Source organism: Corythoichthys intestinalis, chromosome 11, assembly GCF_030265065.1.
Source record: "Corythoichthys intestinalis isolate RoL2023-P3 chromosome 11, ASM3026506v1, whole genome shotgun sequence".
Taxonomy (NCBI): domain Eukaryota; kingdom Metazoa; phylum Chordata; class Actinopteri; order Syngnathiformes; family Syngnathidae; genus Corythoichthys; species Corythoichthys intestinalis.
This window is the reverse complement of record NC_080405.1, coordinates 56,189,971-56,206,598: the sequence shown is the minus strand read 5'-3', so window position 1 is coordinate 56,206,598 and position 16,628 is coordinate 56,189,971.

Genomic DNA, 16,628 nt, shown 5'->3' with positions numbered 1-16,628 from the left:
ATCCACAGGAGGTGACCCGTAGATGCCCCAAAATGAAAAAGTGACCGAAAATCAACAGCAATTAATGGGAAATGCCCCAAAAAATAAACTCATGACTTGGCACTGTCTGCCACTGATGGCTTTAGATGTCCAGTGCCTCCCACCCCACCCACTTCAAACGGACTGGACGACTACTTCTGATAAACGCATTCCAATTCACCACCTCCTTACGCCAAAACGACAATATACAGATAAAAACTCCAAAACACACTAGCAATCACTACCTGCCATCCCTCCAAATGAATTGGAGGCCCATCACCGTCAATTGGAGTTAACCAAGCTTTTTAAGCTTGTGTTGCAACATTACAAAATGGCTGACTGAAAGTTTGCAGCAGAAACAGTGAATTCTACAATGCCCCATAGGAATAGCGCTGTTCAAACAGTAGTGACGCAGTACACCAATCTGCCACCGGGTGGCGGTGATGCACCACACATATAAGTAAGACTTACCTACAAGTTGGCCCTTCACTTCATAATATTCAATGAATAAAACACATTAGATACCGCACAAATTACACCATGAATGGCAAAAACTCCAATTGCATAACACAAATGCTACAAAATCTCACCTTTTGCACGAATAGAGACAAATATGTGACAGACCAAATTTAGACTCGCAACTCCCAAAACCGCACGCGATGCTTTCAGTTGTCCTCAAAAAGTCGCGCTTTGCCCAAAAGCGCAGAATACTCAGGTAAAAAAGAACCCTAGAGTGTCTGCTGAAGACTTACAGAAATCACTAGCACAGTCCAATATCTCTGCACACATCAACTATCTGTAAAACTATGGCCAAGAATGGTGTTCATGGGAGGACTCCACTGAGGAAGCGACTGCTGTCTAATAAAAAACATTGTTGCTCGTTTAATGTTCGCAAAACGGCACTTGGACAATTCACAGAAGTTTTGGCAAAATATTTTGTGGACTGGTGAAACCAAAGTTGAATTGTTTGGGAGTAACGCACAACGTCATGTGTGGAGGAAAAATGGAACCGCCCACCAACATCAACACCTCATCCCCACCGTGGTGGCGGGAGCATCATGATTTTGGGGGTGTTTTGCTGCCTCAGGGCCTGGACAACTTGCAATCATTAACTCATTCACTCCCAGCCATTTTCACCGGTGCAACCCCCTTCGCTCCCGGCTGTTTTACTGGATTTTGACTGATTTTGCAAGGCCCACAGAAAATTCTGTTCTATTGCTATATAATCATGGAACCCACCAAAAGAAAGATGACTGTCTTCTTTCAGCAGGAAAACAAGTTGGTTCATATCTTTGTCCAATCTTTAGAAATCAGCATTAGGAAATGGCTTAGTTTGAGCAATTTTCCAATTTCTGATGAAAAAACTAGAGAAATTGAGCTTTTTGTGAAAGCATACATTTCAAACATAACTTTGACTTTACCACGGCTATTTTTTGCTTTTGTGACATCCCAAACATCTGAATAATGTTTTTCTTCTACAAAATAACATAAACAACAAGACAAATAGAGCTTTTGATAGCAAAGTAACAATTTATTTACACATAACTAAACTATTGAACTGAAAGATGACGCTGTTGTGGCTGCGACAGCCAGGGTAAACGTTTCCCTCATCACGCCTGTCTCATCAAGAGATTTTTTAAAATCTTTCTTTTGTAGTGACCACTACCTCATAACAGAATTCACCTAGTGTGTCGTGCGCCGTTGTCGAAGTTGTTGCGCCGGTGTTGTGCGGCGCTCTGAAATAAAGTAAGGCTTTATTTTGGGCCCCGCCTCTCCACGCAAATTCATTCAAACTTTGCTTTCCGTCCAAGACGACCGTCCACCGCTCACTTTCGCCGAAAGGTCCCATCCAAACTAATGTAATGCCCCGGATTTGGGGAACAAGGAGAGAAGTCAGTATTGGCTTACCCACTTTATTGTGGTAACAATAATAAAGAAAAACAATAACAAAATAACAGCGGGCTGCCACGACATGCGACCGCTATCTCTTGCGATCCCATTGTTCCTACTCGTTCCCCTTGCGGCACAGCTCCCCAGTCCGATTGTCTTTTAAGGGGCCCTCGCATAGTTACGAACATTACAATACACAATGAATAGGTTTCCGCTGAACTCTTCACACTCGGCTGCCGCTAGTTTGAAACGACCTTAAAAATAAAAAATAGAGGTGTGCATCGGCACTGCCCTCACGATTTGATTCGATTACGATTCGGAGGGCTTCGATTCGATTCAGAGGGTCACGATTTGGTTCGATTCGGCAATGCATCGCGATGCATTAAAATTCTAAAGCAAAGCATATTTTCGTGAATCATGAGGCAAAACAAGCAGTCAGACATTAAACAACTTTTTATTGGCTCTTGTGTCACTCCTGGTTGAAGTCAAATGAAAATACTTTCAGATATATATATTTTTTTAAAAAAAACAGATCACAGCATTTAATTAGTGCTTTGAATGAGACCAGAGCTCTCTTTTTTTACACACAGTAGCAGCCTTTCACACAGTGCAACATCTGAACTCCTGTGCAAAATCAGTAATAACAGTCACTGTATTTTAGTCACAACGACCCATCAAAAAAAAATATTCAAGTAAATATTAAAGAAAACGACAAAGAAAATATTGTAGTGCAGCAGCATCTTTATCGCAATATCAATCCAGGGATCAGTTCAGTTACAAACAAAACATCAACTAAATTGCAATATAGAACAATAGTAAAATGTAGGCCTAGCCCACTATAATGTATATGTGCAATAGAGGTTAGATCGGGCCTAAAAAATCCAGCCCGACCCGACACGGCCCGCTGGTATTGAAGCCCGGCCCGAGCCCGATCAATTAACTAGATTTGCAGGCCCAGCCCGAAAAACCCGAAGTTTTGTTTTGTTGGGGTGACGCGAAAAAAAAAACAAAAAACGCAGCAGCAGCAATTTATTTTCATTTCTTCGAGTTGGCAGAAAAATGTTTTCTTAATGTTTAGGTAGTCTACATATTTTTATGATCATTATAAAGGCATTTACACAACGAAAAAACGCTGGGAAAGTTTAATATTAAAAAAACCTTGGTTTTGCAGACACAAAGATTCAAAAAGATCACATTTCTGTTGCCTTTGTGTGCATAAATAAGTGTCCTTCGTAACGAATTCTCAGTTGGCAGAAAAAAAACGCAAGTTTTCTTAATGTTTAAATAGTCTACATATTTTTATGATCATTATAAAAGCATTTACACAACCAAATAACGCCTGTAGAGTTTAATATTTTTAAAAAACATGCGGTTTTGCAGACAGAGAAGATTCAAAAGGATCACATTTGTGTTGCCTTTGCATGCGTAAATTAAACTTTTGTAACGAATTCTCAGTTGGCAGAAAAAAACGCAAATTTTCCCAATGTTTAAATAGTCTACATATTTTTATGATCATTATAAAAGCATTTACACAACAAAATAATGCAGGGAAAGTTTAATATAAAAAAAAAAAAAAACATGCGGGCCACGGCGTTCATGTGCATGCACAAGCAAATGCACAATACAGAGAGCCTGCTCTGTTTTATCCCTTTTTTTTTTTTTTTTTTAAATAATAGTCCGGCGCGGCGGCCCGACCCGAATCGGGCCCAAAATGTTAATCGGGTTTAGGCACAAGATCTAACCTCTGATAGGACATAACAATGGCTGAAGCGGAGAAGGAGGGAGCGAGAAAGATTATTGATGCACCTAAGACATTGAAAGCAGACATCTGGAGACATTTCGACTTCTACAAGGTTGGTGGGAAACTTGACCAGAGTTATGCGGTGTGTAAAAAATGAAACATGAGAATAATAATACAAATGGGGAAACCAAATCCGTTGCATCACCGGAATTGCGCAGGGAAGATTTTTTAACGTACTTAAATATTTTAAAATGCGCTCAATTGATTCGGCTTGTTGCCCGCATCGAATTGAATCGTCCATGCCCCGCATCGGGATGCATCGATTATTGTTGACACCACTAATAAATAGAATACATCTCGTTTGCAAGGCGTGGCGGCTTTTATTTTGGTGTGGCGGTGCGCCACAATCTGTTGGATGTAGGGGAAATCCCTGGATTTTATGCAGAAATGTGAGAAATTCCAAAAGGTTCAGATACTTTTTCATACCACTGTACCATGACAATTTCAAACCCGCCCTTCAGTTTTAAGTGGGCCAACGTGCAAAATCGCAGGATGTTCAAATACTTATTTTGCTCACTGTATTTCACACCTCTAGTAGCATGTAGCCATCACTTGTTTCCATTTATGGGAGGTAAACTTTGCGCTTGTGCTTTGCGAGGCGTCGGCGTGCGCTTATGTAGAACATAACGGGCCCGCGGCCGCGTCGAGGGTGAGCGAGCTTAATGCGAAGTGACGGTCGCCGAAGCCGATAGGCCACTCGACCCGCGGCGCCGGCCCACGATTGGTATGTAAATATGTTGACGCCGCCACGAGAAAATACAAAACGTCGCGCGGCTTCGACTGCTAAAATTAGCATTTGAATTGTTTTGCGTGTGTCAGTTTGAGTTGGCAAGGAAGCGTGGATTTGTTTCTTTGTTCAGCTTGTTTTTTTTTTCATTCAAAGCAAAAAAAAGTTTCATTGAAGAAAAAAAAGTGGTAATTGTGCCTCCAGGTCAGTTTGGACACCGTAACTGCTAGCAGTTTTAGAGAAGTGGAACCGTTCTTACGGTCAAAAGATATCCCTCACGTGCATGAAAAGAGACAAGGTGCATATTCACACTGTCAACGTTATAGACGTAACAACAGCAAAAAGACATTTTTGAGACCGCCATCTCACATGATTGGCGGGCACAAGCGTGCGCAGACTCTAGTGACTTTTGACATTTGCTCTCACCCAAAATGCGAGATGTTTTTTTCGGGGGGGTTGTTTGCGCCGGAGGCGGCGTCGGCGCCACGCTTGAAAAACCACGACCTTCACCGCACTGACACGTTCAGTCGTCACGAGTTGACAATTTGGCCGACGGCCCTCGATGTCGCGCCAGTTCCGACGTGTCAGGACTGAGCGATCGTGTGTCCGTGCGATTATGGGGAATAGTTCAATCCACTTGGAAAGCTGTTTCAATTTTTGCAAATGCTACGTGGCTGACATTTTTTTTTCTCAAGTTTCGTAATTCAAACATCTAACACATAATAGTTAAGTGAATGGAATTTATACTGTACCGGTAAATTCATGTTTTATGTTGTACGGCTGTTCTCTGCTTAATGCAAATGGGACATACTGTATATTATTTAGATTTTGTATAATTTGCTACTTAATGTGTCTTATACAGTATGTTCTGATTTCAGGATGAGAGATTTAGACTTGTATTTGTTAAATTATAAAGATACACAATAATATCGGTCACTGATAATTATCGGCAATTATGACGTCACACAGATAATCCAGATAATACAAAAATTCAACCGATAATGCAATCCGATAATTATATACTTGATTTAGCCTCCAAATGTGTGCAACCGAGGAATACAGCACGCCGCCTCCTCAACCCCTCCCCTCTCTGAAGCCCCTGAGGGAGGAGGGGTTGAGGAGGCGGAGTTACATGACAAGAAGTAGTTGAATATTATGGCGGCTGTTACTAAAAAAAAAAAAAAACGACGCTCTCGCCATCTGCGAAACATGTACCTCAGAAGTTCCACGAGGCGGAAAGAAAGCGTCCTCATTCAAAACCACTAACCCAGCATCCATTTAAAACTGCACCACAAAGATTTTTGGAACGAATACGAGGCTGCTGCTAGCGGGAATGCTAAAGCTATTGTAGACAAAAACTAAGTTAAACTACGGGGCTTGTGACGATAGAGTCGGGTTGTTTGGGAATGCAGCCCAAGTCTGGTGGTTAACTCGTATCTAAGGCTAAACACCGGCACAACTGATAGTCGGCATGTAGCCGTCTTCCGACGGAGCCCGACGCTCTGGCCGGTCCGGCTGGCCGCCCCGGCTTCGGGACCTCCGGCGAACACCCCGGTTTCTCGAGCGTTCCCCCACGGCGTGCGAGCAGAGCAGGGCCCCGAATACGCCGCGGCAAACCGGCCGGTGCAGGCGGATTATCCGGTACGAACGTAAGCTGCCGCTGCTGAGACAAAACACGATTTTATTTTTACCAAAATGACCCGAGAGCCAAAGCCCCGGATAAAAAAATAATGCAGTTTTTACGACCACCATTCTTCATGAAAAACGTGCAAATCACATTTTCACCACGGACATTTGGAAAAGTGACGTCCAGTCAGCAAGCTTATCATGACGGCACAGTGGTTAGATGATAATTTAAACATGGAGAAAACGAAGTCAGCCAGTCAATAATGCATTCAGTATGTAAAATGATGAGCGGTCAGATGACTTTGTTACGCTGCCTTTATTTTTGGCTCAACAAAACTTAGGCACAAAACAACACGCACTGGGATGCAAGCTCCAACTCCGTCCAAATAGTACTGCCGTGTATCAGTTTAGCTGCTGTAAAGCAAGTGTCGTGTGTGCCGCAAATGTAAACAAAGCGCTGCAGAATGGGTACATGACATCTCGCTTTTGAGTTAATCATTTTCACTGTGCAACAAAGCACATAACATTAGCAATCACTTTTCAAATTCATTTATTTGTCTGCTCAATTACAGTCACGGTAGATAATCAAAACTTATTGGCACTTATTAACACATCAATTTTTATATGCACATTCCTGTTGTAATGAAATAACAATAACATCGCCACAAATATTATTCAAAATCTTTCCTTCTTCCAAGTTTTTTTTAGGATTAAGTATAATAATGTATTGCTTAAAATAAGGCTGTTAAGATTATTTTCAGCTAGCTATTTTTCTTTCAAGAAATCTGAGAGAAATACACTTGAAGCGCTGGCAGATAATTTCACTTATTTCCAATAGATTTACACTTAAAACGGACTAGTTTTAATGCTTTTTAAGGAGGTGTGTTTTGCAGTGTATTAATGTTATACCATAATGTCCTGCCTAAAACTTTTGCACAGTACTGTATATATATATATTACGGCTGTCAAACGATTAAAATTTTTAATCGAGTTAATTACAGCTTAAAAATTAATTAATCGTAATTAATCGCAATTCAAACCATCTATAAAATATGCCATATTTTTCTGTAAATTATTGTTGGAATGGAAAGATAAGACACAAGATGGATATATACATTCAACATACGGTACATAAGGACTGTACATAAGGACTTTGTTTATTATAACAATAAATCAAGATGGCATTAACATTATTAACATTCTGTTAAAGCGATCCATGGATAGAGGGAATTGTAGTTCTTAAAAGAAAAATGTTAGTACAAGTTATAGAAATTTTATATTAAAACCCCTCTTAATGTTTTCATTTTAATAAAATTTGTAAAATGTTCAATCAAAAAATAAACTAGTAGCCCGCCATTGTTGATGTCAATAATTACTTACACAATGTAATGGGTGCTGAAGCCTATAAAATGAGTCGCACCCAATCGCCAGCAGAGGGCAGCAAAACTCCATAAAACACAAGTGAGCGTTTCACTGTACTGTCATTTAAATCTGTCTGAGCGGGACATCTGCGTTAATTGCGTCAAATATTTTAACGTGATGAATTTAAAAAATTAACGCCTGTTAACGCGATAATTTTGACAGCCCTAATATATATGTATATATATATATATATATATATATATATATAGATATATATATACATACAGTATGTATACAGTATTATGCAAACGTTTTAGGCAGGTGTCCTGCCTAAAACTTTTGCACAGTACTGTATATGTTAGGAATGGCTTACTTTTAAAGGCATTTTCGTCCAACTTAGATATTTACTCTGTAAGTAATTCTTGCCAAAAGTTTACCATTACACAATGTCAGACAATCTGTCATTATTTAGATTAAAGATACACGATAATATCAGTGGCCGATAATTATCGGCCGATAATGGCAATTATGACGTCACACAGATAATCCAGATAATAAAAAATTCAACCGATAATGCAATCCGATAATTATATACTTGATTTAGCCTCCAAATGTGCACAACCGAAGAATTCAGCACGCCACCTCCTTAACCCCTCCCCTCTCTGAAGCCCCTGAGGGAGGAGGGGTCGAGGAGGCGGAGTTACACGACAAGAAATAGTTGATTATGGCGGCTGTTACTAAAAAAACGACGCTCTCGCCATTTGCGAAACATGTACCGCAGAAGTTCCATGAGGCCGAAAGAAAGCGTCCTCATTCAAAACCACTAACCCAGCATCCATTTAAAACTGCATCACAAAGATTTTTGGAACGAATACCAGGCTGCTGCTGCTAGCGGGAATGCTAAAGCTATTGTAAACACTAAGTTAAACTAGGGGCTTGTGACGATACAGAGTCGGGTTGTTTGGGAAAGCAGCCCAAGGCGGGTGGTAAACTCGCATCTAAGGCTAAACACCGGCACGACTGGAGACCGATAGTCGGCAAGTAGCCGTCTTCCGACGGAGCCCGCCGCTCTGACCGGTCCGGCAGGCCGCTGCCGCCTTGCCGTCGGCGGGGCGGGCAGAGCCCGGTTCCCCAGCTTCAGGACCTCCGGCGAACACCCCGGTTTCTCGAGCGTTCCCTCACGGCGTGTGAGCAGAGCCAGGCCCCAAATACGCCGTGGCAAACCGGCCGGTGCGGGCGGATTATCCGGTACGAACGTAGCCGCCGCCGAGACGAGACGAGATTTTTTTTAACCGAAATGACCCGAGAGCCAAAGCCCTGGATAAAAAAATGATGCAGTTTATACGACCACCATTCTTCATGAAAAACATGCCAATCACATTTTCACCACTACATTTGGAAAAGTGATGTCCAGTAAGCAAGCTTATCATGACGGCACAGTGGTTAGATGATAATTTAAACACGGAGAAAACGAAGTCAGCCCGTCAATATCGAATTCAGTATGTAAAATGACGAGCGGTCAGATGACTTTGTAATGCTGCCTTTATTTTCGGCTTAACAAAACTCAGGCACAAAACAACACGCACGGAGATGCGAGTTCCAACTGCATCCAAATAGTACTGCCGTTTATCAGTTTAGCTGCTGTAAAGCGAATGTCGCGACTCGTGAGTGCCGCAAATGTAAACAAAGCGCTGCAGAATGGGTACATGACATCTCGCTCTTTTGAGTTAATCATTTTCACAGTGTGCAACAAAGCATATAACATTAGCAATCACTTTTCAAATTAAATTAATTTATTTGTCTGCTCAATTACTGTCACAGTAGATAATCTAAACTTATTGGCACTTATTAACACTTATTAATTTAAATATGCACATTCCTGTTGTAATGAAATAACAATAATATTCTGTAGCCACAAATATTCAAAATCTTTTCTTCTTCCAAGTTTTTTTTTTTAGGATTAAGTATAATAATGTATTGCTTAAAATAAGGCTGTTAAGAATATTTTCAGCTAGCTATTTTTCTTCCAAGAAATCTGAGAGAAATACAGCTGAAGCGCTAGCAGATAATTTCACTTATTTCCAATAGAGTTACACTTAAAACTGACTAGTTTTAAGGAAGTGTGTTTTGCAGTGTATTAATGTTATGTTAGGAATGGCTTACTTTTAAAGGCATTTTTGTGCAACTTAGGTATTTACTCTGAAAGTAATTGTTGCCAGAAGTTTACCATTACACAATGTCAGACAATGTCATTATTTAGATGTTGGAATTGACGACTTGTTCATATTTTATGTTGGAAAAAAAAAAAAGCAATAAATGATATTTTTGCACAGTAATATTTTCTTTTGTTTAAAATTTTACATAAATCTTTTAATAGAATTATCGGCTTGACGTTATCGGTTATCGGTAGGAATGAGGAGGAAATTATCAGTTATCTGTATCGGTTGAAAAATGTATTATCGTGCATCACTAATTTAGATGTTGGAATTGAATACTTGTTCATATTTTATGTTGAAAAAAAGAGCAATAAATGATGTTTTTGCACAGTAATATTTTCTTTTGTTTAAAATTTTACATAAATCTTTTAATAGAATTATCGGCTTGACATTATCGGTTATCGGTAGGAATGAGGAGGAAATTATCAGTTATCGGTATCGGTTGAAAAATGTATTATCGTGCATCACTAATTTAGATGTTGGAATTGAATACTTGTTCATATTTTATGTTGAAAAAAAAGAGCAATAAATGATGTTTTTGCACAGTAATATTTTCTTTTGTTTAAAATTTTACATAAATCTTTTAATAGAATTATCGGCTTGACATTATCGGTTATCGGTTGGAATGAGGAGGAAATTATCGGTTGAAAAATGTATTATCGTGCATCACTATTAAATTATTATGTACTGTGTTTCATTTGAGATGTCTCTGGTTGCACTATGAAATGCACTTTTCCGCACATGCCGTGTGTCCATGTTACTTTGTCACCTTTTTCACCCCAAACCAGTTTGCATGTCTGAGCTTGACTTCGTTGTTCCCTGTGAAGGCTAGCCTGACCGCAGTAGTTTTGTAGGTTAGCAAGTTTAATGTTATGCTAACTCTGATGCAGGTCAAACTTTCAGTAGCAAAATTAGTAGTTTTCCCCACTTCCACTACATTGACGTCTTTTTACATGCCTTACAGTGGCTGCTGCTGGCCGGAAAAGAAAAAAAAAAAACAAGCTTCTAATGTCCCTCCTCTCCGAAGTGTGCGGAGGAGGCGGCGTGTTGTCGACACGAATCTGTTGGAGCTGTGTGAGTATGTGAGTGTCTGTGGTGGGACGGGGGGCTTCAAGTCATCAGCCAACCAAACGTTCGTTTGGGGGGTGGACCGGTGTTCTGCCAAAATCTCCTACATAGGCGAAACGTGCTACATTAGTCAAATTTGACAGCCGAAGAACTACCGTGCGCTCTAAACTTTTTCTGTTTAGATGCATACAGGCAGAACTTACTAAAAAAATGCCTTATGAAAATATTTAAATGTAGTTAAATCAGGACGGTTTAAATACACTACGTAACTAATGTGTTCAACTGCTTCAAAGCTAACACAAAAAAACAATGGTTAAAAGTATGAGAGGGTAATACATGCAAAAAGTATTTTTGAGGCAATGAAAGGGTTCTAAAAAACTAAATAAAAACAAAAATAGTACTCGCCGCTTCTAACTGATGTGCGCATGCGTGCAGATCATTGTGTAGGACGTTTCGCCGCGTAGTAAGAAATAGCCGAACACCGGTACAGTGGGGCAAATAAGTATTTAGTCAACCACCAATTGTGCAAGTTCTCCTATTTGCAAAGATTAGAGAGGCCTGTAACAACCATGAGAGAGAGAATGTGGGGGAAAAAAAACAAAATGACATTGTTTGATTATTAAAGAATTCCAAATTACAGTGGAAAATTAGTATTTGGTCACCTACAAACAAGCAAGATTTCTGGCTGTCAAAGAGGTCTTCTAACGAGGTCCAACGAGGCTCCACTCGTTACCTGTATTAATGGCACCAGTTTTAACTCATTATCGGTATAAAAGACACCTGTCCACAATCTCAGTCAGTCACACTCCAAACTGCACTATGGCTAAGACCAAAGAGCTGTCAAAGGACACCAGAGACAAAATTGTAGACCTGCACCAGGCTGGGAAGACTGAATCTGCAATAGGTAAAACGCTTGGTGTAAAGAAATCAACTGTGGGAGCAATTATTGGAAAATGGAAGACATACAAGACCACTGATAATCTCCCTCGATCTGGGGCTCCATGCAAGATCTCACACCGTGGCGTCAAAATGATAACAAGAACGATGAGCAAAAATCCCAGAACCACACGGGGGGGACCTAGTGAATGACCTACAGAGAGCTGGGACCACAGTAACAAAGGCTACTATCAGTAACACAATGCGCCGCCAGGGAGTCAAATCCTGCACTGTCAGACGTGTCCCCCTGCTGAAGAAAGTACACATCCAGGCCCGTCTGCGGATGATCGCTAGAGAGCATTTGGATGATCCAGAAGAGGACTGGGAAAATGTGTTATGGTCAGAAGAAACCAAAATAGATGTTTTTGGTAGAAACACAGGTTCTCGTGTTTGGAGGAGAAAGAATACTGAATTGAAGAACACCACACCCACTGTGAAGCATGGGGGTGGAAACATCATGCTTTGGGGCTGCTTTTCTGCAAAGGGACCAGGACGACTGATCCGTGTAAAGGAAAGAATGAATGAGGCCATGTATCGAGAGATTTTGAGTGAATATCACCTTCCGCCAGCAAGGGCATTGAAGATGAGACGTGGCTGGGTCTTTCAGCATGACAATGATCCCAAACACAAAGCCAGGACAACAAAGGAGTGGCTTCGTAAGAAGCATTTCAAGGTCCTGGAGTGGCTTAGCAAGACTCCAGATCTCAACCCCATAGAAAATCTGTGGAGGGAGTTGAAAGTCCGTGATGCCCGACGACAGCCCCAAAACATCACTGCTCTAGAGGAGATCTGCATGGAGGAATGGCCCAAAATATCAGCAACAGTGTGTGAAAAGCTTACGGAAAACGTTTGGCCTCTGTTATTGCCAACAAAGGGTACATAACAAAGTATTGAGATGAACTTTTGGTCTTGACCAAATACTTATTTTCCACCATGATTTGCAAATAAATTCTTTAAAAATCAAACAATGTGGTACTCTGGGATGTTTTCCACATTCTGTCTCTCATGGTTGAGGTTTACCCATGTTGACAATTACAGGCCTCTCTAATATTTTCAAGTGGGAGAACTTGCACAATTAGTGGTTGACTAAATACTTATTTGCCCCACTGTATATGTTAGTTCAAGAATTTAGTCAAATTTAAGTTGAAGAATGGCCGAAACAATTCATCTTTTATCAAAATAGTTGTCGATTAAAGTACTATTTGATTAGCTGTTGATTAAGCGATTAATTGTTGCACATCTAATTGTGGCCCTGGCCATAATTCATTGGCTGGTCCATAAATGTGCATGTTGGGCAGAGGTTGCGCTAGACATTTTCGTTGTCTGTCATTTTGACTGACAGGGTCATAAAAATCCGGTCATAATCTATTTTTACCCGTCACTTAATTTTTTAAAATGATAATGATGACATATTCAATAGTATTTAGTTTTCATTCATTTTTAATTAATATTGTAACGCTTGCTTGGCGGCGAAAAATTCACGGAAGTCGTGGTATTTTTCTCCCCCTTTTTACTCTGCTTACCGCCAACAACACCAACAAAACAACAACTCCGCCCCCAAAGAAAAAGAGGCAACTATATAGACCCTACCCACGTGACGTCACAACTCCGCTCTCCTGACTGGTGCCGCCCACTTGTCCGGCAACACATCGTGTTGACCTGTTACGGCTACGTACATTCCTCCTATTTACGACGTGTTTTTCTGCTCGTTAACATTAATAATCAAAATGGTGAAGGCGTGTGTGGCGGTCGGTTGCAATAACAGAGAAGATAGACGGAGAGACTTGAAGTTCTACCGGATTCCGAGAGACACGGAGAGGAGAGAGCGAGATGGGCTGCTGCAATTCGACGAGAAAACTGGGCTCCAAACTATTACCACAGATGATGTAGTAGTCATTTTATATCTGGTAAGATGCATTTAATATATATTTAGAGGGTTTTGGGCTGACAACCACAATTAAGATCATTGCTAGGCTAATCGCCGACAACATACACGTATGTATGTAGTGAGTGCTATCGCTAAACCATATAAACATTAAAAGCCCTAACTCCATTGACAAATGACATGAAATACATTAGACTTGACAGTGGATGTTAGCAAGAACAAAAGATTTTGAATTGAAAATTTCGTAACTCACCTTCCGAGCACAAGATTCCTGCCGAATTTTCGTGTACGAGGACCTGTTTCACCCAACCAGCAACGTAGCATTTATAAGCCTCCAAGCTCTTAAAGTTTTTCAAACTTTCGTGAGAATAGGCTGATTTTGTGTGGACAAGGTAGTTGTAAATATCAGAGTCAGGCAGAGAAGGTGAAGGTAGCCGGTCAAAAATCATCGATTTAGGCATCAAATATGGATCTGGCGACTGTATAGAACGAAGCTTTTCCACATAACGCCTTTTATGCAACACATCCAGTGAGTTTACGGCATCAGAAAGCACCGGGTCTTCCATGAAATGCATTTTAAATTCCTCGATCAATTGAAACCAATGCTAATACAGAGACAAAATGACGGACAAGTGGGCGGAACCATACAGCGAGCAAGTGGTTTTATGACGTCGGTGGGTAGGCTCTATAGACCCCAATCACAAACGTCACACAATGATCTTAATTGTGGTTGTCAGCCCAAAATCTTCTAAATATATATTAAATGCATCTTACCAGATATAAAATGACTACTACATAGTCTGTGGTGATCGTTTGGTGCCCAGATTTCTTGTCGAATTACAGCAGTCCATCTCGCTTTCCTCTTCGGGTCTCTCAGAATACGGTAGAACTTCAAGTCTCTCTGTCTATCTTCTCTGTTACTGCAACCAACCGCCACACACGCCTTCACCATTTTGATTATTAATGTTAACGAGCAGAAAAACACGGCATGTACGTAGCGGTAATGTGTAAACACGATGAGCTGACACACAATATGGCGGCTCCAGTCAGGGGGGCGGAGTTGTGACGTCATGTGATTGGGGTCTATACACAGGCGGCAATCTAGTCCACCAATTGGATGACGCGCTGGCACACCGAGTGCACCAATAAGAACCTCGCGTTGATGTGTCAATCTCGGTGCCGCCGCCAGACCCCGGTGACGCTACAATATTCTGACAGAATAGCCAACGACGTCATGCATTAAGAGAGACAATAGCTAATTCATATGCTCACTCGCCACCCTGTGGTCTGGGGTGTGAATTGCAACCTGTCAAAATGACAGACGGACTTCATTTTTTTCCGTCAACGTTTTTAAAAAAACGGTCAACGACGGAAAATATTCGGTTAACGCGACCCCTGATGTTGGGTAAAAAGAGGTTAATATCTACCCCCAAAATTTTTCGTATTTGGTTCAGACCTGTTCAGCTTTGGTTAAAAAAAAAAAAAAGTACAAATTTTTGGCTCTGGCCGCAAGTCATTGGCTGTCATTGACAGCACTTGATGTCAGAAACATTTGGACTGCCTAATTGGATTGGACGCCAGGCACCAGTAATGACTGTCAATGAGCTTTAAAGAAAATTAGTAGTAGTAGTAAATGCTTTTTGTTATATCTGACAGTTTGAATGTTTGTGAGCGCAGACTTCATAAAAACTCAGCCTCGCGAAGCCCGAGGAAGACCAAGAGTGACATCACGGCGTGTCAGGTCGATGTTATCAGCGAAGTCTTTGACCTTTGAGGCTTGGCCGCGAAGAGAAGTGAGCTCACTTCCAGGGTGACGGACGGACGGAGACGGACGCACGTCCACTTCACTCACCAAATGCCTCAGGAAGACGCACGCACAAAAAGTCTCTTTTCCACTCACGAGCCATCCGGTGACTCACCGAGTTAAGATTTTCGGTCACTTCCAATTAATTTTGGGGCATTTTCCGGACACTTCTTCGGACTCGTAGGCCATTTGGAGTCTCGGTCCAGGATTGGACGTCTATAACCGTCAATGGCATTGAAAGATAAGCTTCCATCCAGAATCTTCCGTGAGAATGCGTTATCTCAATGGCTATGGGGCGCCGTTTGTAAAGCAGCCCATGCTGAAAATTACGACAACATTTTCTCACATTTAGCGCCACACTGTGTTTAAAATGTGGTGTAAAAATTTTAGTCACTTTTTTTTTTTGCACATTTACAACATTATTTAGCAACTTCAACATTTATTTTCAAATAATAAGTATTGGACCTTAGTGTTTAAATCCAGAACTAAATATGTAAATCTTAAATCTAAATGTTGAATTTATATCTTAAATCCAAATGTTTGAATTAGGGCTGTCAAAATTATCGCGTTAACGGGCGGCAATTAATTTTTTAAATTAATCACGTTAAAATAAATAAAACGAAATGCAAACACTTTCAAACGCCACTTTAATTAAACGAATACTCGAACCAACAAAATTTGAATATTTTTTCAAATGAAATACTCAATTAATCGTTGCAGCACTATAGGGGACAATTGGCAACCGTACTTCTTACTCATTGGCTACCATTGACAGAGCTAAACATCCAACCCATTTGGACTGTGCGGTGGCGGTGAATGAGTTAACTGTCTGATACTCTTTTCTTTTTTCCGCCCGCCCGTCGCCGATTAAGCCGGACGGCGAAGACGCTGACGGATGTTGAAGATTTACAGCGCGTGATTGATGGAGCGCCCGTCCCTCCGAGATGTTCATCTGCCGCCGGGCTCCGTCATCACTCAGCCTGACCGCGTCTTCTCTTCTTATTCTCCTCAGACGGGAAGCGCTTTGGCCGTAAAAACCTTCCCGCGGTTGCCGCGGCAACCCTTCCACGACTCCGGTCCGGGTCTCGCGGCGGGACCGGCAGAAGCCCCGTCGATGGAGTGCGCGGGGTCTTGACAATCTGCCCTCTGTCACTTTGACGGACGGCTTGAAAAGGTCAACGCCCGGGAACGCGTCGCTTATCACGGAGAGTAAGGGCTGATTCATACTTCCGCGTTCCGTTGATGGCGGAGCAATGGCGTAGACCCTAGATCCAAAGTCCGGCCCGGGGGCCAAA